A 6,183-nucleotide genomic window follows, 5' to 3' on the forward strand; every position below is an offset into this window, starting at 1 on the left:
ATATTTTGTTTGAAACTAAAGCAATTTTCAGACCAGATTGTTACTCAGAAAATGTTTTGACCCTTTGTAATGGCACTAATACAACAACTGATAGAAGTGCTTTCTGGTGCTTTCTGGTAGCAGATATTTAGTGGTTTTGATGACATTTATTTCATAAATCACTTTTTGATCAATTATGTTATCAAGTTGTGGAAACAATGAACTTGTAGCCACACATTTAAAAAATACTCTATTTAAACTGGAGAATTTTTAGCATTCTTTTATGCTCCTTTTTGTACTACCAAAGCAGTAAAGGATTGCCTAGATTTTATACACGCAGACCTCTTCTGACCAGCACTGAATCTTGGTTAATCCTTTAAGGTTATTAAAGAGCTGCACCTTCAACTCTAATAACAGTAACCTTAGAGCACTTCAGTGGCCCACCATGATCTTGTAAACTTCATTTTTAGTTTGCTTGGAATCACCCACAATAAAACACGATTTTATACACAGGCAATGACATTGATTCAATTCTGAAGGTGCTTGCAGGAACAAAACTCGAGAGTCAAATGGATTCCCTTAAATACAATTAGATTGCAATTTTAACATCAATTCAACATGGAATTCAAGTGCTACAATTATAGCACTGAGCTAAGGGGAATTATAGTGCAATCTTCTGTAAAGCAAGTTATAGAACTGCTGTTTCATTTATCTTTGCAAGTAGAAATATAGTTAATGGATGAGTAGATCACGATTGTTTTCTTTCAAAGCTGCTATGATAAAAATGTTGTGGCCTGATTTGTATACATATTTTAACTGGACCATTCATAAATCTCAGGTACTGATCTAAGAATAATGTGTAAAACATCACATCCCGTTAGTAACATAAACTACTTGTCAAGTCTATCTAATTTATTCTGAGAATGTCCCATCGTTCAGCAGTTCAGTTTTAGGCCATATATTGTAGATAACATTTATTCAGTTGCATTATTGTGTCAGCCTAGAACTGTTCAGTCAATTTTAGAACACAAAAGAAGGATTTTGTTTTCAAATGAAAAATACAATGGAAGCTTGCTAGCAATAGATCAGCCCTTAATAGTGAGGTGCCATCATTCGTGAGGTTTTCATTATCAGTTGAAAATGGGTGGGAAAATAAGACAAGCGATGTTCTACAGAGGGAATTGACCTCATTCCTGAAGTCACCACAAGGAGTACTTCTACTTATGGGCACCATGGCTCAGTTTGTAGCTCCCTCTTCTCAATCGGAGATGTCCACTTTGGGACTTGAGCCATGGTCTGAGTTGACAATCCAGTGCATATGGGGGAGCACTGCATTGCCTGAGGTGCCATTCTTCAGATTAGTAACAGGCCCATCTGTCTTGGTGGAAGTTAAAGATGCCAAGACATGAATCGGAAAGAGAAGGCAGTTTCTCCTGTGACCTGGCCAACAATCCTCCAGATAAGCTGGTTATTCACCTCATGTTTGTTTGTGGGAGATAAAAATCTCTCCTAGACAGTAATTACTCAAAAGCAGAGTTGTCCAATATGTTAGTCAACAGCCACTTGTGGCAAATTGAGAATCCAGACATAGCAAAATTGCATTTTTGATTAGTAAATAAAAAATCAGTAATAGACACCATCATTGGGTATGTGATCTCAATATTCAAATTCACACAGTGTATACATGTGTACTTTGAAATTTTGTGCATCTGTTGGTAAAATGGAAAGACATAAAGCAGCATGTGTGAGTTTTGGGATTGTTGTGTGTGCTTCCTTGATTACTGCTTATTGGTTTTCTGCTAAAAATGATTGCAACATCAGCAATATTGTGTGGAGAGGGGAGATGTCAATCATGGTGAACATGAATAACTGCTCCAGGTCAGCAAAAGAAAGCCCAGCCCAGCTAATAACAAGCAGCAGGGCACATCATGGTAAAGGGCAAACAGCATCCAACCACATGCTGGATGGAGAGCAGGGAGGGAAAAAGAGACTTGCAAAGTTTTGCATTGAATGGTGATAGATGTTTATTAAGTAGAAGATGTTTGTTAAACAACTATACATGTGAAGTATGTTTACCTGTACTGTGTATTTCAAGGCATTTTCTACTAAAGTTAGTACATGTGGCTAAAATGGTGTCGCCACATATGTAGCTTGTCAGCAATTTTTATTGGACAGCGCTGCTCTAAAGCATTTTCAGAAGTGTGTGTTAAAATCGTATTTGAAGGAACACTGGTCTGTTCAGACTAGTGAAACTCATTTGGTAGAGAAAAATTGATCCTCTATTGTTTGTATTTTCAGAAAATGCACATATTCTATTTGTTTTCCTAATTAAACCGTGGTTTAATCACATATGTTGATTGTTATGGTGTCTTAACATTGGAGCTGTAGTGAACATGAAATGTTATATTTGTTATTTTGCATCTGTAATATCTTGGGGCTGAAAATCATCTTGTCACTAAGAAAATCAAATACTGTGTAAAGGTGTAACATCAAAGTCACTATATTTAACAAGAGGAATTTCTTGCCCCTAGTATTCAAGAGAAAAGTGTCAGAACTTCTGTGGCCACTGAAATGTTCATTCCTTACCAACAGCTGCATTTTTTGATGTCTTTCATACTTGAGTCTTTGTGTATGTAATTTCTGTTTGGTTTGTGATACTGATAAAAAAAAATGTAATCTATACCATTGAGATACCCAATACATATTTGTCCTTTTCAAGGAGGAATCTAGACTTGACAAGTCATTCCTTTCATTATTTGCTATTCTATTCAGCAGCTGTGAAAAGCTGTTTTTTCAGCTTTTACTATAGACAGATTGCTTTTTTTTAACAATTTTGAGGTTTGTACTAGATTTCTCTGCTAAAAATTATTGGTAAATGACATTTGTGACAACTCTAGAAATGCTTAGAGATGTTTTGATGTGATAAGGCACTAAATCAAATGAAAAGATTATTTTATCATGAAGCAATTGTTACCAAATTAAAATTGATTTAAGAACAAGTTTTTAATAAAACATTTTTTTCTGAACTTTTATCTCATATTCCTAAAGCTTAAATCACTCAAGGATTCACTCCCATTTGAATCTTATGATCCTATTCATATCCACTCTGTGTTCAAATGCTTTTAAACCACTGGACCTTTGTGAATTTGATAATAGATATTCCAGGAAAACAGTAAATTTCAAATTAACTATATCTTATTATATGCCTTTGAGTATAAAATGTCCTATGTGACTTTTTAAATAGATCTAACCCATTGTAAGAACATCAAAAACAAAATCTATCTTTCGATTCCTACTAAATAGAAGAAATTATAGTGTTTCTCTAAATTCTTTTTGTTAAACGGAAAGGTTTATTTCCGTGAAGCAAAAATATGATAGTGTAATTTTAAAATTATTAAATTAAAATGTAATTCAATAAAAATTATCCTTAACATTTTAATCATCTTGAAGCTGTGTGTACTGGTTGGAGGAGTTCGGGATGGGTTCCTAAATCCCCATCCACTCCTCTTTCCCAGGGTTTGTTGAAGTCTTTATGGGTCAGTTTGGTGTGGAGGTGCTCTTTGAAGAGTTCATCTTTCTCAGTCTGTTTCAGCATTACCCAGCCTCATGCAGTGCTGGTGTGTTTTTTCCTGTGCTTGTATGGTTGCACTGCGGACCAGAAACACTTGAGATATCTCTCTTGCTCGATCTTGCAGAAGAGATCCCATTGTTGTTATTGTTTTTCATCCTCCGCTTTCAGTAGCTGGCATATTTGGATCTGAAGTCAATAGTCTGTTTCCTTGAGGCCAGATTTGATGTATTCCTGCCACAGCTTGTTCTTTAACTTTATTAGTTTGACAATGTGCTGGGGAATTTCAGGTACTCTCCCACTATTTTCCTTTCTCAATGGTTGTGCTGCTTCCAGTATTGCCTTTGTGATGTGCCTGCTTACTGCTTCCAAGTCACCTGAAGTGTGGCAACTGCACAGATTCACCACCGCCTTTATCAGGGCTCAGGCCACTTCTACATAAACCAAATCCTACAAGTAACACCTCACTTTCAGAGTGGGTGGGGGAAGCTAGAAAGAAACGACCATGCAGGACACAGTATTTCTGGAGATGCAAAACCTTAGTTTCTCCCAGTATCCTGGCCAACAATCTCCCAAATAAAATTGGTCATTCATTTCACAGCTGTTTGTGAGACATTGCTGTGCCCAATTGGGCTGCTGTGTTCACCTACAAATACAGTCCATTCATAGTAAATCCTGTAAAGCTCTTTGAAACATCCTCCAAGCCTGAAAGGTGCTTTGCCAAATGCGAGGATTATTATCGTTATTATTATTTTAGTCTAACTATATGCTTGATTTATCAAAAGACATATTATTTCAAGAATTACTATTAGTATTATTAGGAGAAACAAATTGTACTTTTTTACATTGGTCATTAAACCACTTTCTACTTTATCTTTTACTGCAATACAGTATTCCTCCTTTGTCAGTGAAATAACTTGTTTTCAGGATTGTACTTTAGCACCATTATCGAGAGGAAACTACACTGCAGATGACAGCATAATGCAAAGGATATCATAGTGCAGAGGTTTGACATTTTAACAGCAAATAATGATGTATCCCAACCCAGCAATAAGTTGTCATGTTTTTCCGGTTATGAATCAAGATTTTGTTTTTTTTGAATGTTCAGTGTTCAAAATTACTTACAAACCATTACTGATGTAGAGTAAGATGGTGAGCGTAATTTGGGGAGTTAAGCAGGAACAATGCATTAATTGTTTTATCTTTAGCCTGTTTTGGGGGATTACTAACAGATATTAACACTCAAAAAGAGGAATATTACACTGTTAACATTTTGGCACAAAAGAGTTATGGCACTCCTGTCACCACCCCTTTACTCCAGTACCATTAATTAAATAGAATCTTATATCTAAAATAATAGTAGTAAGAAAAATCCTTGTATTTGATACAGTGCCTATCATGTCAGGAGGATATCTAGAAACCTTCACAGGATTTACTGTAAAGTGTAATGACTATGTGTTTTGTAGGTGAATGCGGTGGCCAATTTGCACACAGCAATGTCCGAATCTTCTATTTTCTATCTTCTTCTATACTAATAAAATGACAATGTCTGTCTGCACTCCCAAGAAGGATCTCAATAACTGATTGACGTAGGGACATGATTTATACCTCATCGCAAAGGTCTTGCAACTGGGAGTGACAAGGGCATATTTGTTTTCAGGTATCTCCTATCGTTCATGGGTTATTTTCAGTTTTGTGTTTCAGTTACACCTGGTGGCCGCCGAGTCAAATTGGCACTGTGGTATTGTGCGTCACAGAGCACGCACAGCGGGAACAAAATAAAGAACAGATGAAGCTAAGCCGCAGCAACAACAAAATTCCATTTTTAAAGCGCCGAGTCCTCTCACTGAGTTCTCCCAAAATAAAATTAAAATTGAAAATGTTAGAAATACACAGCATTTCTCTGAAAGAGAAAGATAGGTTAACACTTTGGATAATATTGTCATCAGATCTGAAACGATTGGCTAGAGATGTATAGGACATAAGATGGCAACAGGATTAAACTGCAGGAAGAAACGTCACCTGCACAAAGACTTAATCATTATATTTACACTGACTCTTCCATGATTGCTCTGTGTTGATTGTTGCATTGGTGACCCCTACTGGTTCAAGATAGAATTCTGAAAACTACCAGCAATTTTTTTTCAGTAAAAATGTGACAAATTCTAATAATAAATATGATAATGCTTACGTTTGATATAGCGCCTTATCATGTCATTGAGACGTCTCAAAGTGCTTCACACAATTTATTGTAAAGTGAATTGTCTGTGTATTTTGTGGGCAAAACTTGACAGCCAATTGCATCGAGTCACCAATTTTTTTTAGGGTTTATTACCTCCAGAAAGTAACCTGTCAATTAACTAACAACCTGATTCCTACTTCCTGTAAATTGTATCACTAAAGACATTTTGACTCTAAAGTGCCCCCAAAAAATGACCAGATGCATCTACAGCCTGATTTTAGTATGTTTGATAATTTAAAATTGCTGATAACAAATGACTGCCTTGTCAGTTGTAAAAACAGAAAGAGTTGGGAAAACTCAGCAGGTCAGGCAGCATCTATGGAGAAAGGAAAGGAGTCAACATTTCAGGTCCATGACCCTTCTTCAGTTTTGGACCCGAAACTTTGACTCACTT

This window comes from Callorhinchus milii, unplaced genomic scaffold (genome assembly GCF_018977255.1).
Source record: "Callorhinchus milii isolate IMCB2004 unplaced genomic scaffold, IMCB_Cmil_1.0 Scaffold1, whole genome shotgun sequence".
Classification (NCBI taxonomy): Eukaryota; Metazoa; Chordata; class Chondrichthyes; order Chimaeriformes; family Callorhinchidae; genus Callorhinchus; species Callorhinchus milii.